Raw genomic sequence first — 18,994 nt, 5'->3', positions numbered from 1 at the left:
TGAACACAAGACAGGGGCAGGGAGGCCAAGGAAGTTCAGTACTACGGATCGACGGTGACTTGGTCAGATTGTGAGTAGGGGAAAATTGAAAAGTGTTGAGAATATTATGAGATGATTAATAGCGGAAGTCCTCAAGTATGTAATGAAACCCTTAGACAAGAATTACAAAGACTTAACTGGGTGAAAGAACGTGGAATTCCCTCACCATTGATGAAAGATGCACAAAAAGAAAGACGTTTAAAGTGGTGTGAGGCTCACGAAAATCAAGATTGGGATAATGTTTTCCTTTCTGATGAAAGTTCTGTCTGGCTTTTTTCGAACTGTGTGAAAATTTGGACCAAAAAATACCATGAAACCTATCCATCAACGCCCAAAACAGCCCAAAATTTCACGTGTGGGGTGGGATATAATCACGTTGAGTGATGCCGTTGTGTATTGACACTGGAAAAATGTTGACATATTAAATGATCACCTTCTTCCAATGGCCCGAACACTGGATGAAGATGACTGGATTTTCCAGCATGATAATGACCCAAAACACAAAACAGTGGTTGTGGACAAAATGTTTAAGTTTTAGACTGTCCCAGCTACAGCCCAGATCTTAACCCTACTGAGAATGTATTGGGGGTAATGAAGGACAGAATAAACCAAAAAGGACTTAGAAATATTGACGATATGAAGAAAGAAGTGGTCGAACATTGGGATACGCTGTCACACCTTTTCCTACAAACTTTGATCGGTAGTGTACCAAGGTGCATTCACTGCGAGTATTGCAGGGCAAGCAGGTCTCACAAAGTAGTGAAACGACAGACTGTAATCCTATCTCAACATATTCATTTACTTAAGACTTCTATAGTTTATACATAAAATTTATTAGATATTTGCCGAAACAACTTTTTCAATAATTATCTTGGAATTCCATAATAGCACCTCAGTACTAACCAGGTGGAACAGCACTCCTGTTCTAGGGCTTTGGGAAATTACTGATTATTTTTTACAAATGGAAAAGTTTGATCAGTCATCATTCGAGATCAACCTATCAGCAATCTATGTTTGGCAGTATTGCTTGCACAGACTATTTTAATTGTGGTGATATTTTGACAAACAATTAAATCACAACAACTATAAGCTATAATAAGAGAGTGAAGAAATATCCAGCATTGTTTAACTTTGCTCAATGAATGATGCCAAACTATTAGATGAAACGTCTTGCCATTAAAACAGAAAGCACCATTTCATCATAACGTGGCTAGCAATATGAAAAACATTTTGGAAAGGTATAGATTTCGACCTCTGTTTCAAAACATATTCCGGGAAAATGGTGGCCACGTCCCAAAATGATGACGGCACATCTCATCATAATAATCGTGGTTAACACTTTTCAGTTGTACTTGATTTCAGATGGACAACAGAGACGAGAGGATGAAATAAAACTTGTATATTTTCATTCACAAGAAAGAACAATCAAAAACAACAATTTGAAGTAAACCCTTCGTTCTTCCCAAAATTACTGGACAAGCCAAATGGTGTCAAGAAAGATCCATAAACTCACATTAATGATTCTGCAAGTCTATACCGTTCCGATTTCATACATGACCATTCATCAATATCTGCATCAAAGTCTAAGACTAATGATCCATTTGCAAATGAACATTTTAATTCCTTCTCTGTTATTTAAAGTCCTCAACTTTAATAATTAACATGACTTTGTCACAATTTGACATCAAATACATCAAACTGCACTCCAAATTATCAAACTAACAAAAAGCTTTCGAACTGATAAAACAAAATACCCTTTAAAAAATATCATGGTATCAAAACATATTAGCACTGCAAAGAACACATTTTTACAGCAAGTTACCACGACTAAATATGACATGACCTCCTATATTCTAGCACATACCTGCCCTCGCATGCTGGTCTCAGCAACTAGCTCAAGATGGAGAGACAGTACTTAAACTGTCGTCAACCAAAGTTGGGCTCGAATGTCTCCTTCAACAAGTGCTTTCTTTACCCCCTGTCAATCACCTAACACCCCTTTAAAGAAGATAATAACAGCGTCCACACTACCATAACAAACACAGCAGGCCATTTCATTTACTAAAACAGGGGTCAACAGATTACAATTCATCTGCACGATCAGTTAGTCTTTTACTTAGATGTTTAACCCCCCTCAAAAGTATAATCGTTCACGCAATAAGACAAACCACACCACTATGCCAATTTGTACACAGCAAATAGATACTCGTCATGCGACATATCGCAATACACTTCGCTTGTGTTGCTCCTAGAGCCACTTCATCATAGTGTCGTGATAATCCGCGTGTTGGACATATTAATTCCTTTGTTAACCAACAATATACCACAAGATAAGATCTTGTACCGCTTATCCTCAATCAGCGACCAGAATCGCTGGGCCACCATTGATACGCGATCACAGGGGTGCGATATGTTTCGTGGGGGCCCCCGTGCAGGATAGCTCACGCAGTGGTGCCAACAGGCCCCCTACCTGGGACCTCAAAGGAAACCCCATGCAAGTTTCTAACACATATTGTACAAACATTATCAGTCCATAGCCACTTGACATCTGGGATATTTATAGGAATTAACATCTCATGAGAAATCAGTTTTGGCATTTACAGTTTTAATCCTATGTTATAGAGTGGTACATATCTATCTTACAGAGCTTGGTACACAGTTTAATCTCTTAAAATGAGTTTGTGGCATTGTTGGTTTGTTGTATGTTACGTTTTGTAATCTCTTTCATGGGCGAGTGACCATTCTTTGTTATTGTGTAACAGGACACTGTCTAAAATCATTGTTCATGTCAAGTCACACTAACACAGCTCTGACAGGAGATATATTGGGTATATCAAAAATAGGAAATAAAATCATTTACAAAGCATATGAAACAAGCAGAATTTTTTCAAAAGTCCACATTAAGAGCCACAAACATTGAAAAACACTTGTATTCCAGAAACTATCGAGAGTGGGTGTGATTCATCGGTTTTAATCACCAGAAATTAACATCAAAGAATTTTTTTAAAGATTTTGTATCAACGACCATACACATATTTCTCTATATCAATATGAGTTAGAGGATTTAAAAAAAAAATAATTTAACACTACCTTATGTTTTTAAATGAAATGAATGTTTATCTAGTACTTTTTCATCATGAAACAGTTGTTGTAATATATGCTTCATTTAAACATATAGGGCTGTTAGAAGCTGGTACACAATAGGCACAGTTAATTCTGACCAAAAACATCCATCAATGATCATTATGTCAAGGAATGCCATAAATTAGGAAGAGACACACACACAAATGTAGAACGAAACAGACAGACAATTCATTTAACAAATAATAAAGTATATAGAACTGACAGCTTTACATCTACCTGCAGGGGCAGATCCAGAAGGGGTAGCAGGGATGTTAAAAATATCAATACCACATTCCTATTGTCTATCTAACATTTCACAATAACGTGTTTGACAAAACCTTAAATGTGTCTCCTCCTGATTATCAAAGATAAATATATGTCTATAATGAAACACATACATGTTTCTCGAAAATAGTTTCCATGGCTTAAACCACTAGGCTACCCCCCACCCCTAACCCAGGGATTTACAGGACGTGAATTCCTGCATCCTATATGCATAAAACTTGACAATGGACGCAAACAAAATTATTAGCACATCCACAGGGACACACAAAAAGTCCAAATACTTTTTGTAAAAATTCCAATCAAGTGACAATAAGTTATCACTGAGTTTGCTACTAGCTGGGTTATGATATTATTTGCAATTCAATTACTGTAACAATGTGATGATCATGATACACAATACAATATATCACATTTCTTTGATGTCTTTTACAGATCAATTTGTGACTAACTTTAACATGTTTTAACATAGGTAATGTACACATTATGTATTTACATCAACACTACTCACTGTACACTTAAAATACTTTCAATTGGAGAACATAAAGCTGCTGTAATGGAAATTGTAACATAAAAATGGAAATAAAAAAATAAATATAAAAAAATAAATGTTTTAACATGGGCTCAACACTTAACAGGGGCGGTGGGGTAGCCTCTTAGCTAAGGCGTTTGCTCGTCATGCCAACAACCCAGGTTTGATTCCCCTCATGGATACAATGTGCGAAGCCCATTTCTGGTGTTCCCCGTGGTGATATTGCTGGAATATTGCTAAAAGTGGCATAAAACCAAACTCACTCACTCAACACATAACATGCATGAACCAAGTCAGTGAGCCAATTCCAAAGACTTTCATACTCAACTTCCATTAAAAGCGATTTTCGGACAACATATGTTTTGTTGCTGTTGCATAATAGGTCATCTGAAATGTAGTTACCCACGGATGCAGCGATTTCCTCTCACTATTCAAAGTGTGACTAACAAACAGGACAGGTGTCAAATACAAGGTAGCAACCTCTGTTTTCCATCACAACTTCGGGGAGTATTATTTGCAACCTTTATAACAGTTTTTGTATAAAAGATTAACTAGGCTTGTTGTGTTGACTATTTCCTCAAAAACATGCCACAGGAGGAGGACCCACTGGAAGTCATGTTTTTAAGTTGCGAAGGACTAGGAAGTATGAAAATTTCGGACAAGTTCGAATGGCTGGCAAATAGCCTTTGCATTCTTTCAATTGCAATTGTTGAAATGAAAAAGTTCAATTCTCTCTCATATTCAGTCCATAACTTTCATCAAAACGTTCAGGCTGCACCCAGATTCTGTCTGCAAGAACAAGACAATTAAAAGTACAAACCATGATCTTCCAATGGTCTGTTGATCGGCATTTTAGAAGTTGATGAATAATAAAACGACTCGGAAAGAAATAATACAGCAGTATTTTATTTATTCATTAAGATTTTATTTACCAGTACATCATGAAGCGTATATTGTCACTTAACACTCAATCATCTCATTCACAACAACCCGGCTTGTTTGAAATCACAAAGAGCTTCATATACAGTAGAAGTTAATTCGTCAGATCGTCAGAATTCGGAACATAAGACTGATGTGTTTTTCATCTCTTCCGTGAGTAAACGGATTACTGTGTACTAGTATATCGCACACATAGGGATTTCCTGTGAGTATGCAATAAACGCCACCTGACAGGTTAAGCCACTCTGTTTGTTTTCACTGCTATTAGTGGCGGCCAAAGAGACAGCTCGCAGTTCCGGCAATTACTGATTGCGCGAATAATTGGCCGCGCGATGTAGTCTAAACTGTCAATTCCGCAAAAATTGCACCACGCGAAAATAAGTACGTTTACAGTAGGTGAAACTTCTCATCCCATAAACCTCAGAATCAAAGAACACTTAACACCTACCAAAAAATTCAGACTGAAAATCAGCCATCTCAGACCACATAATCAAAAACCTTTTTACAACATCAAGTGGGATAATGTACAGATATTACCAAAAGAAATTCCAGGTCTTGATCAAAAGAAAACTGTCAGAAGCAGTTCAAATCCACCGAGACAAGCCCTCAAACAAAAGAGATCAAGGATATCTCATCCCATACGCCAACAATGAACTGATAAAAAACAAGAGAACAGAGCACTCGGCCATCAATGCTAATTAAACCTATCTGTTATCTATTCCCAAATGATGCATCATAATATAATAAAGAACTCGTTATCCATAAAGGATCATAATAGTGAAATTTATAACGAATGCTCAAGGGCTAACACACTATCTGATTATCATTACCCCATGCTGTCTGTGAGGTGCTAGAAGGTTAATATTCTCATGGCTTTTCCACCGGGTACCTATTTTCTGTTGGGTGATCAGAGGCAATTTTGAAAAAACTCCCTTGCCTAAGGTGAGACCACATGTATCACACGTGCTTCATTGTGGTGCAGGACTGAAGTCCTAGAAACTCTCAAGAGTCAAGCTGTCAAACACTGTCACCCATCCAAGGACTCCCAGCGCCCAACGTTCCTAAACTTCAGCTTATTTGTGACCTGACCATAGACCACCATATACCTTTCTCACTATCTTCCAGTGTTAATCGAAGAAAACACATCCAAGTTCAAAATAGTTTTGTCCACTGTTTTGACTTTGTGAATGTGTGAACAACAACAGCACCTTAACATGTACAGTTGATCTGCAGCAGGGGGCATGGACTTGGCAGTTTGTGAAATGGTGTTATCAAAACATATTGTTTACGTGTGTATTCCATGATATGTGTTAGGGTTGGGTATCGCCAAAATGTTCGTATTGCGATATATTGCGATATGTGTTAGCGTATTGCAATATGTATTGCAATATATTGTGAAAGTTTGTTTAGTCAACCAGAGGCTTTTATTGCCATGACACCATGACACCGAGGCTCTGAGGTCATAGTTGAGGCTTATGTTTATTAAGGAAGCTTGTAAAACAGTATTGCTACTACGCACGGTAACATGACACAACAGCGGTAAATATTTGAAAGTTTTTATGAATATCACGGAGTAACAGGAGTTTTTTCGCAGTTGTAAGAAGCGATTTTATTGGATAAATGTTGGTTTCTAATGACGCTTTTTCGCAACAATCTGCTATAACATTAGTAACTACTCGCCTCTTTCCATGACCTACAAGCGGCTTGATGAAATGACACGAGTAGTTACAAATGTCTGCTATAAGGATCGTGATTGGTCAAAATCATGCACGTGAGCTAAGGCAACCAATATTATTACAGCAGTGGATACCGTCCTCGTAAACGAAAACTTACAATTTAGACGAAAGTTTTGGGTAAAATCATCCTATTCTGATCGAGTTACGTACAAAATCACCACCTTATGCAACTTAGTTGATGTATCGTGGTTGGTTATGACCTGTGGCAAAAATGCTTCAAGCATATATTTTAGCATTAAACATCGTGTCAGAGCATGAAGTTCGAGGCAACGGAAGCTGAGATGTTACTTGACTTACATTTCATGTTTGCACACAAAAGGATGGGAATAGTAACTTATAATGTACAAACTGTTTGAGGGGCATTCTAGAAGTTCCAAACAATAGGAATGACAAGTCTTTATGGATGATCAACTTCTTTATTGTATAATAGCGACGTTTCGGTATAGATATATATTTCACTTAAGAAATAAAGTTCGCTCTACCCCAATGTGTTTTGTAATAAAGTATAGTTTTGCCCTGAACTATTATAATTATCAAAGCACTCGGAGTCCCGTCCCTAGTGCTTTAATTATAATAGTTCAGGGCAAAACTATACTTTATTACAAAAACACATTGGGGTAGAGAGCTTAACTTTACATCTTTCTAAGATGCTAAATTTAATACTTTCTAAGGATAATTACGATTAATTTAAGGCAGAAAACAAATGGCGGTGTCGGTGACCTAAATTAAGAATCCTCGCACAGGGCTAACTGGTGCTTGTTCTATTGATGTGTCTGCCCCTACATTAAGACAAATGTTACCAGAAAAAACAAATGATAACAGTTTGATGACGGTTTACGTTCGGATTAAATATCTTCTCTGAATTATTTTAATTACATCTGTCATTAACGTAAACCATATGGGGCAATATCAACGTCGCATTTCTTCTACCAACGTAAGTTTAGATCAGTACATCCAGATGAAGCAGAGTAGTCAGCGACATTCCACGCGATTGCATTGTGGGAATGTAAACATTGCGAACGTTACCGTGTCCCTGAAAACTTGTGAGTCGAATTGAGACATTTTAACCGTCGGAAAACATAAACGTAATGTTTCCACCAGTGATGTTAGCTGCGTGAAGCAACTGCAAAGCAAGAAATGGGATGCAACGGAGTAGTTTACTGTAGGAGGCCGTACGAGGCGATGACAACTGACATGCATCGTGACGTCACTTACATTGTGACGTAATGTAAAATAATTCGATTACGAGGGGGCACACTAGAATGGTGCAGTGACGGGATAACGTCATTCAATTGTTACGTCATCAAAAAACTATACCTTTATTGTCTCATAATGTATTTTTTTTTTGATTGTTCTAACAGCTAGGCATCTTAGAAACCATTTTCAAACTTGCTCAAACATAATGTACGTTTAACAACTTTTATTAGTACTGTTCTTTATATTATTCTTTAGTTTATTCAATTCGTTTAATTAAATCCTCGAAACATCGTTACTTTGCTCTTTGACAACTTTGATGTGGACCCGTTGCCGAAGCATGTGTCCGAGAATCAGCGGGGTTTTTTCAATAACATTGCAAAACATAGTTTATAATTCTAATTTTGTTGATAACATATGTTCATTTGAAATGCAATAAGTGTTTTCAGACATTGTGAAAAGTAATAGATTTAAGAAATGAATCATATGTAGGTTGGAATAAGTAAAATATCGTAACTGAATACATCATGAACAAGGGTCAGAGAGTGATATAAGTACAATATTGTACCTGAGTAATTCATGACCAGGACCAGAGCGTGGACTTTGTACAACACTGAAATTGATACTGAGGTGAGGTGAAATTGGGTTTAACGTCACGCTGGAGAATATTTCGCTCATATGACAACGTGCATGCGTGTGTGTATGTGCATGTGTACTAGCCGAGACTGAAGTTGGTTTTAGAGTGCTAGCCCACTGAGATACCATGCCGCAGTGAAGCATGAATACCCCATTCAGACACATTATACTGACTCTGAGCCGACCAGTCCTTGTTGTACCCATTAATGCCGAGCGCCAGGCAGGGACCAACAAGTACCATGTTTAACGTCTTTTGGTATGACGTGGTTGGGGATCGAACCCACGACCTTCCGCTCTCCGGGCAGACGCTCTAACCACTACACCACGGAGGCGGTCCTGAAACTGATAGTACTTACGTTCATGACATTGTCCAGAACATGCTGTAAGTACAATATTGTATCTGAGTACATCATGGGAAGGGCCAGAGGAAGGTGTTTGTACAATAACTTGTAGTACATACGATGATGATAAGAACCAGAGATTGGCATCAGTACAGTATTGTAACTGGTAGTACTTACGGTCATGACAAGAACCACAGATTGGCGTAAGTATATCATTGTAACTGGTAGTACTTACGATCATGACAAGAACCACAGATTGTCATCAGTACAATATTGTAACTGGTAGTACTTACGGTCATGACAAGAACCACAGATTGGCGTAAGTATATTATTGTAACTGGTAGTACTTACGATCATGACAAGAACCAGAGATTGGCGTAAGTATATTATTGTAACTGGTAGTACTTACGATCATGACAAGAACCACAGATTGGCGTAAGTACAATATTGTAACTGGTAGTACTTACGATCATGACAAGAACCAGAGATTGTCATCAGTACAATATTGTAACTGGTAGTACTTACGGTCATGACAAGAACCACAGATTGGCGTAAGTACAATATTGTAACTGGTAGTACTTACGATCATGATAAGAACCAAAGATTGGCGTAAGTACAATATTGAAACTGGTAGTACTTACAATCATGACAAGAACCAGAGATTGGCGTAAGTATATTATTGTAACTGGTAGTACTTAGATCATGACAAGAACCAGAGATTGGCGTAAGTATATTATTGTAACTGGTAGTACTTACGATCATGACAAGAACCACAGATTGGCGTAAGTATATTATTGTAACTGGTAGTACTTACGATCATGACAAGAACCAGAGATTGGCGTAAGTATATTATTGTAACTGATAGTACTTACGATCATGACAAGAACCAGACAGCAGCCATGCAGGCATCAGGGTTCTGATGATGTTCCATGTTGCTACATTAGAGGTTGGAAGAGCTGCAACAAATTAATCAAATATGAGAATCTCATGAGCATCAACATCACCAAAATCTGGTGACAAGTACTGACTTGACATTAGTTAAGACAGATTCAATCATTTATATTTTATCAATACCAAACTGTCCAAATGAAGAATCTGGTTAGAGTGCATTTTACTGAAATTGTAAACTGTCATGCCAAATTCACGCAATATATAATAAATATATAATTATCAGTATATTTAAAATGTTAAGGGACTGGGGCTGGGACTGGGACTGGGACTGGGACTGGGTCAAGCGCATGCCAATGTACCCAGATAAGGACGTTATGGAATAGTTTAATATAGGAGACTGTACGATGACAACTGACATGCATCGTGACGGAGGTTACCAAGGGTACGTTTCCTCATGAGGGGGAGACGAGAATGGTGTTAGTGATGTCAATACAGTGTGGCATCATGCAAAAGGTGTAGGTACTTTATCGACTGATTGTTGGTGCCTTTGATCTTTTAGCGAAGTATCTTAGAAAGCAGGATAAATGTCAAGTGTCACATTTAACAACAAAGAAACCCATGTGAGTCTAACAGTGTCATCCTCCTGTCAAGACCATACTTTCAGGTTATAAGACATCAAAATATTACGACACACAAAATAATGTCAACAAAATTACCTCAGGCAGGATTTAAATTTCTCTATTGCTTTACACTGTCTGTGGAATAAAATCCTGATCAGTAACTGAAAATATGCATTGATCTATAGACTTTTCAGATAATTTTCTGTTCTTCAGTCATAAATACCGGTACAGTATTAGCTTAAAGTTTGTTTCAGCTGATATTTTAAAAAACCCATTGCCTTCAAGAAATAATCTTTTCCTCACTTTTAACTGATTAGGTTTTGAAGTCTACAAAATCCTGCTTCCATGAAGGTCTTGATTCATTTGATTTTATTTTTGCAAGTTAAAAACTTTTCAGATGACTGTTTAACAGACTTTAAAAAAAGTACTTTACCATTCACAGTGAGAATGGTCACTCTGTAGGGATTGAACTCAAGAGGGTTTTGTGGAGCAGCTTAGATTCAGAACACTTACAACAGACATGACTATAGAGTTATTTCCCTTTGACTGCTGATGCTGGCAATCCAGCTGTATGGCTTACATATGCACTCTCAACACAATCCTACCTTACAAACAGAAATGTATCACACTTACAAATAATACAATTATGATTGTGTTGAAAAACATGGTCAAACCCTCCTACTTCCTGGATAATTGCAGCTGTTCCATACCAGACACTGACAGGTGGCTTCTCACAAATATTATTTGTAAAATCAAATGATAATATGTCACAGAAACCATGGTAACCTGAAATCAACATTTTATCAATTTATTACACATTTCTAAATATCTATCAATTATCAATAAATACCGGGGAGGTAACTTTGAGCAAGAAAACAAATTTGTCTAAAGGAAATGAAGATGGTGTACATCACTGGCGAGTGGTGACATGTTTTGGCACAGATATTCAACAAAACAGCATCCTGAACATAATTAGAAGCAGCCCATGATTAAAGTCCTAAAACTGCCTATTGTGTGAGAAAATTAAAACTTTTTTTCTATCACAAAAGTTAACATACAATATTATCATAACACAATTTTCATATCAATAATCATTAATACTTTTAACTATCAACGATTTTTCCCATTATCGATCATTTTAGCCAACCCTGCTGATTGATGTCAATTGGATCAAATGCTCATTCAAATATCTTATTCTGATATCCACCTCTTGTCACAAGTTGCATGGATATGAGCACTATATAAATATCCTATAATAATCATCATGAGGCAAGAGTTAACTGACAACAGAAGTCCAGTTGCACCGTGTTGAACAAAGCTTGAGTTTGGGAGTTACGTTTTGGCTGGAGTCTATGCATAATCCAATCAAATCGACACCAGGTCTGCTAACTGCCAAATTCCATCAAATTTCGATGAAATGCAGGATTTGAAGAGCATGTGTACCATCCACAGTGAACAGATATTTTCCAAATGTTTCCATGTATTTAAACCAGATGCACTTCATTAGGTAAGACTGATTTTATCCCATCACAGATACACTTTCTTGATGACTTGTCAGGACACCACAGCCATTCTATTTGAAGCAAATGTAAATAATATGATACGTGAAATTTGATTGGTCAACAGAAAAGAAATAGATAGGACATAACTCTTAATAGCCACTGGCTGACTTCAAATCAATCCAGAAATTGATCCAACTTTGGTAAGGGTGGAAACTGGGATGGACTTTTAAAGTCAGTTAACGTCCTCCTCTGGGGAAGATGGACCCCTCAGTTGGTTCCATTAGGCGAACCCTGACTGAAAACTTTGACCTGAAACGAAGGATGAATGGGCTCATGTGTTAATCAGAGAGCTGCTTTCTAAAATTATTCATTTTCATTTTGTTACAGCCTCGATTCAGATTGGAAATTCCATCTGGAAAAAAAATATACCACAGGAAACATAGTAAGATGCCACTGCACTGAGGTAAATGACAAAATTTATATAATACAGGGCTCCAGATATATATATAAAAAATATGCAATATATTTTGACTTCCCAATGGTGTATATTTATATATCCATGATACTGGAGTAAAGCTTCCAAGCGAAACACGACAAGATTCAGTACTCTAAGAAGAGAGTTCACTAGAAGGTTCACCTGGCCTGACCTCATAGGGATGTGTACCTTGATCTTCATGCAAAAGGCAGAGAGGTATCGTATCAATTCAATGTAAACCATCATTTTAAATAGATTGTAAATTGCTATTTCAGTATTTGTTTAATGCCAAGAGCAAAAGGTCCTTACACACAGAGATTTTGTATAGCTGTATTTTGTTTACATGTCAGAGGACATAACAGGAATCATTCTTGAATCTCAAAATTGCTATTTGTTGTTGGATCCAAACTTCTCGCTAACAAATTATTAGCTATGTACAAGTTCCTTACAAGATGTGGGACATATAGTGATATCAGATGCATTCATTTAAGTACATGTATAACACATATGATTTCTCACAGCAAAACTAATCAGAAGTCAAGGTAATATCAATAGCCAGTGCACATGTACTAAATGATAGGCTATATTTAGACCAAAATACAACACAAAGGTAGCTCTGACATTTCTAAAATGTCGCACACTTCATAATGGTACCCAGGAATCCCACAAATGGGGATTATGTCCATACTGGAATAGATTATCTAAACCTCTGTACGAACCATGTAAACAATGTCAACTGGTAGAGTCTTTGCCGATTAGATGAAACGAAGAGTATGTCAAAGTCACTTTTCTCACCCTGATGTTAAGACTGTTGACCTCACTGTTTGTAAATGTTATCTGCTTTAAGGCAGCTCACATGATGTAACAGACCTGTTTAACGCGATGGGTAACACATTCCCGGAAGCCATTGCCTCCACAAAAAGGAAGTGGTTACAATATAAACAGTCATTAGGACAACAGTTTTCTATTTATTCACTTGAAAATTCCTGTAATTTAATATCCTGGATTAATATCCAAAACATGCTAAGAAAAATGTAAACATTCATAGACCTTGAAATTATTATAACGTAAATGATTACAATAGCCACCTTCTAAACACAGACAACTAGTTATAACTTTACAGACAACCACAAACTATATTGTTGTGATATAATCTATTTTCCATACCAAATGGCATCGGGGATAAAGGTTAATTATTTTCTTCCAAACAGTCCAGGGAATTATCATGGTATTATTAGAGGACGATATTTACTCTGTTGCAAATGCTAAAGAAAATACGAAAACATAATTTAAGACTTCCACAGATCACGATTTATATAATGCTAAACATTGCAACAGTAACTTGTAGTTTAGTGGTATCATGACTAATAAATAGAAAAAGGTGTTGATCCTAATGTTTAGAACTTAACACAGTTACATATATTTTAATTGTAATTTTTATATATTATATTTTATTAGATATGGACAGAGAAAAGATATAAAACCATCTTACACACTAATACCACAGTAACTGACACGCTTATAATAAATTTGCCACCTGGTGTATGCTTTAATCAAAATGTGTGCAATGAACTATCATTATAATGAACTGAAATCAGTTGTCCAATTCATAATATCTGTAGTTTACTGTATTTTCCATTCAGTATTCCCAACAAGGTATCTATTTAAACAAACTTGTGTGTTCAGCCAATATTCAAAATAATCTTTTGTTCCAGGTCACAGTGCCTAACCCAGACACACGACTGTTGGAAGTAAGAAAAACAATTTTGAATTCTAAGCTCTTGAACATATATACTGTGCCAGGGATTTATTAGGAGTTGCTAAGAGACCATTGTTTGCCCAAGTCTGCAGCAAATGTCAGTAAAACTTCAAAATTTGAATAAATGATGTTCTAATTCTCAGAATTTACAAAAATATGGATGCTTCAAAAGAATTAAATTTCAGACAATATGACACTATTTTGCCATTTTGCAAGCCAAAGGCACATAGTTTATAATCCTAGAAAATCCCTGTATACATAATATTAGTGAAATTATGAAATTCATGTGAAAAGTATGAGTGACATGAATCACATGAATCATGGGATCCACTTCTGGAGGGACATATTCCTTGGGCTTCATGTCATGTCATGGTGATGGGGTAGCCTAGTGGTAAAGCGTTCGCTTGTCACGCCGAAGACTCAGGTTTGATTCCACACATGAGTACAATATGTGAAGCCCATTTCTGGTGTCCCCCGCCATGATATTGCTGGAATATTGCTGAAGTGGGGTAAAACTGAAACTCACTCACTCTTCACCATTGATTCCATTGAAGTTAGATCACCAGTAAGTGGGAAACACTAACACTGAACAATAGTTAATAACTACCTCTGCCTCCATGGCCAAGTGGGGAGAGGTTGAGGCTTCTATCCCATGCTGTGTCATACCAGAAGACTTTAAAAGACGATAACCAGGACTGGCCCTCAGCCAAGGGGATTAAACAGGGGCCAGCAATCTCATGGTAAGTACAGTATACCCCTATACTGTGTGAGGTATCCGGGTTGAACTGGTATTTCAGCTAGGCTGGCATTTAGTCCCAAAAATATAGTCATCTTATCCCAAAAAATAAACACCCACACAGTTATTTATAAAATAAATCCCAATGGAGCCCAGAACAATGCTTTATTTCTAGTGCTAAGGCAATCTAGACTTGCCAAAGCATCCTAGGCTTGAGTAGGATTCCTATTTGATTCTAGTATATTCTCAAGGTTCTTGGAGACAGGGTGGTGGCATAGCCTAATGGTAAAAGCATACACTTATCAAAGACACGGGTTCGATTCCCCACATGGGTACAATGTGTGAAGCTCATTTCTGGTGTCCCTTGCTGTGATATTGCTGGACTATTGCTAAAAGCAGTGTAAAACCTCACTCATTTCTGCGAGCAAGCACTAAAATCAAGACACACACATATTATTCAAGTTCAATAATCTTGAACAGGATATTAAACCCTGTGTCATCTTACTTAATATCCTCTTACACATCAAAGTGTTCAATATTCTTGTTGCTTGCTGTTTAATGAGACAGTGTTTGAAGAAATTCAAAGGTGGAGCTACATGCAATAATTTCATGAGCGATTTTGGACAAGGGGTCAGCACTCACATTAATTCAATGAGATTCACAGAAGTGTGAAATGTTCTACAGTAGATCTGTACTTTACACATAGCAATATAATGATATAGGAACATAGCACAATAATAGGGACACCCAAAGCTTCACCGATTGTTCCACTGCAGGGATTATGAAAAAGAAGATAGGCAAATAATGAAAGGAGACAGTTTGTCTATAGGGTAAGGTGATCTAGTGATCATAAGGCTGATATACTGATTGAAAGATTATAGCCCCAACCACTTCGTAAATCTCATTTTCACCCACACCCTGTGAAATAACAAGCCGTCTTGTCGACCAATACTTGGAACTGCCCACTGTCTCAGGGACTGTGTCATATTCATTTCTTTCCTTTATGAAGGATTGGATGGAAGCCATGCTTAGAATGAGTGAGTGAGTAGTGAATATGGTTTTATGCCCCTTTTAGCAATATTCCAGCAATAACGCGGTGGGGGACACCACAAATGGGCTTCACATTTGTACCCATATGGAGAATCGAATCTGGGTCTTCAGCTGACGAGTAAACGCTTTAACCACTAGGCTATCCCACCGCCCCTAGAGTGAGTGAGTGTGTTTAGTTTTACGCCACTTTTAGCATCATTCCAGCAACATCATGGCGGGGCACACCAGAAACGAGCTTCACACATTGTACCCATGTGGGGAATCGAACCCGGGTCTTCAGTGTGACAAGCGAATGCTTTAACCATTAGCCTGAGGTAAGGTTTAGAAGCCTATTTGATGGGATGTCATCGTATCTCAGTGGTATGGATTATTTCTCATAATATCAACGAATGACAAACAAGAAGTCATGTAAATTAATTATGTGAATTTGTAGAACTACTTTTCAGTTTCCACATATGGGGAAAATGTCAAATATCAGATCCAAATATAAACTCTAATCAATTTATCTAAACATTTGAAAAGCTATTACATTTGAACAGCAAAATCAATATAATGAGTGTTTGGATAGCTTATGCCTATGATAACATTAACCCACAGTGTTAATGGCAGTTATAGTGTACCATGCCGTGACTCAAACACGACATTATTCCAGGACCACCAGTATAATATACGCATCAATATTGACATATTCACCAATTATCAGAAGTACATCCTGTACATACTTCACAAGTAATGTCTCAGACCATAGACTGATTATATGGTCTCTGGTATGTCTACCCTTCATCCCCAATATAAGATATAGATCAAGTATGTTTTGAGACGCCCCCTGAAATAGGTCCCAGCATGGAACACAAGTAGCCATATACTATGCCTCCACCCTGTTAAATGAGCATGTATAAGTATGTATTCCTATATATTTACTTCACAGTTAGACATTCAATAAAGTCAATTACCTCCTCTCTTCAAGGGTTTTCACAGAAGGGTCATATTCTCGTTAAGTCTACAACTAACTAGCTCTCAGTGGTGGACAAAGTGACCAGTGTGTTTCCCCTTTCATCAATGTGGATCTCCACTTACAGAACTGTATTGGAAAATGAGTTGAACACTTGAACTACCTTCAAATTATCATCCAGATCTGAAGGTATGTGTTCCAGGCATGTGGCAATCTTTCACCAAGATCCATTATTTTTGGATGGAGTGACCGAGTTCTGTTTTTTGCATCACTAGTTTATCAAGTTATGGAAATATTACAATATCAAACATTGCTGAGTTAGAGCAACAAATGCCATCAAATCACTTGTAATCATTTCATGACCAATCTTTCACCACATCTGTTTATGACGAAGGACACAAAATTGCGAGTCACAGTTTACACATACATGACACTTTTGTTACTGGAATCCAGGCCTTCAGTGTGATGAATAAACACCCAAACTGCAGAGTCAGGATGTGTCCTTATGCTGGTATATAATACCAACTACATGATTGGTTGGTTGGTTGTTTAAAGCCACACTCGGAAATATTCCGGTCTGTAAATATACGAGTCTGGACCAAACAATCTAGTGATCAACATCATGAGCATCGATCTACCAATTACATGACAATTACTTTTCTTTAATCCATCATCATATCTATACTGAAATATTTTCATGACCTTTAACCATGTTCCTGCATCAGAGAAACTTAAAGTTTACAAACTGTATTATTTACATAAAATAATCAACAAGAAATCAAAAGTTACTGCCATTAAGTGTGCCAGGAAACAGTCAAATTAACAAATATTTGTGTTCACACAGACATATTACAAAAAAACGTCTCCCTAAGTATTTCGCAAGTGAATGAAAATAAACATTTATTTTGGTGACAAAAAGTCAAGGCAGTCAATGCATGTAAGATCATAATCACTTACATCATGCTCTCATAAAATTATATTCCATGTGAAATATAATACAGGACATTTAAATACCCTCAAAACAACAGTGTTCAACCTATAATCATTGACCCCAAGAGTCGAGACAATTATCTGATGAACTGCCAAATGTCATTCAGGTACAATCATATCATTCACACGTAAAGCGTCCTTTGTTCTGTCTCGTCTGTACACTACCTCCTGAAACACAACAGGTGAAACACACGCCGCTTCAAACACCTGCATGAATGAACAGCCTCAGTTATTTCTTACCATACATGTGTGTACTAAGAGATCCGATTTTTTTTAGCAAAGGTGTCTGGTTTTGATCGTAAATCCAGACCACCAGAGCAGATGGTGTGTATGTTTGGTAGTCTGTTAACGGACAGGCTATTGGATTGTAATCAGAACCAAAAACACGATAATTTGATAAACCTTGAGTGAACCTGTTACCTGCATGATAAAGGGTGTCTAACATTCCAGGTAGAAAGCAACACAGCTATACAGAGGCCGAGTTAGATTCTTTATTAAGTAATTATTAATATTTGCTGTTTTACACCTGTTGGCAATATTCAAGCTACTGTGTTCATAGTCAATCATCCAGGTCGCCCATAGCGAACATTAAGATGTCTAATGGTATTGTGTTCACTCTGCATCTCAAGCTGTCATGTGTCAAGTTCTCAAACAGCGTATTTTATTTCAATCTATTTCCCAAACAAAGTGATACAGGCAAGATTCCCAGACTAAATGTCAAATCATCAGAGACAGGGTGCTATATATATATACATATATCAAACAGAACAAGAATTAATTCCCATTTTACAACAAGTACATGAGAGTGGCGTCACAATAATCTTCAACCATGACTTACCAGCATTGTAATCTGTGATGACATGTAAGATCTCATCAAGGAATTTCGATGCACACAAGAAATTTATATAAAAACTCAACTGCATATAAGCTCAACTTCAATAATTTGCTGAAAACTGCTTACAGAAAATATTGCTTTCTCTTAAACATTTAATCAATGAAATTTTTCCATATATGGTTAAACTATTTTAAAATGTTCAGCATAATTTTATACAAAACTGCAATGAAAATGAGTGATTTTCTATATGCCTCTGTAATATGAATTTGCATGGTAGTTAATGATTGGAGAGAGTCGCTATTGCGAAAGTGCACAAAGCGATAACCAATTGTATCTCGAAAGGGAAAGTGCATGAGAAATCC

At 37.0% G+C, this 18,994-nt stretch overlaps 1 protein-coding gene across 1 annotated transcript in view; it reads right to left on the bottom strand.

Moving 5' to 3' along the window:
- LOC124252866 (zinc finger protein GLIS2-like) overlaps positions 1-18,994 on the bottom strand; it is a 63,303-nt gene that overhangs the window by 29,047 nt on the left and 15,262 nt on the right. Inside the window, exon 2 of the mRNA XM_046686539.1 lies at positions 9,695-9,778. The gene's annotated coding sequence lies outside the window, so the exon portion shown is untranslated. The remainder of the gene's footprint in view (positions 1-9,694; positions 9,779-18,994) is intronic.

Source organism: Haliotis rubra, unplaced genomic scaffold (genome assembly GCF_003918875.1).
Source record: "Haliotis rubra isolate DU_JTF1 unplaced genomic scaffold, ASM391887v1 Scf528, whole genome shotgun sequence".
NCBI lineage: Eukaryota > Metazoa > Mollusca > Gastropoda > Lepetellida > Haliotidae > Haliotis > Haliotis rubra.
Note: the sequence above shows the minus strand (reverse complement) of the source record. Positions and strands in the feature narration are given on the sequence as shown.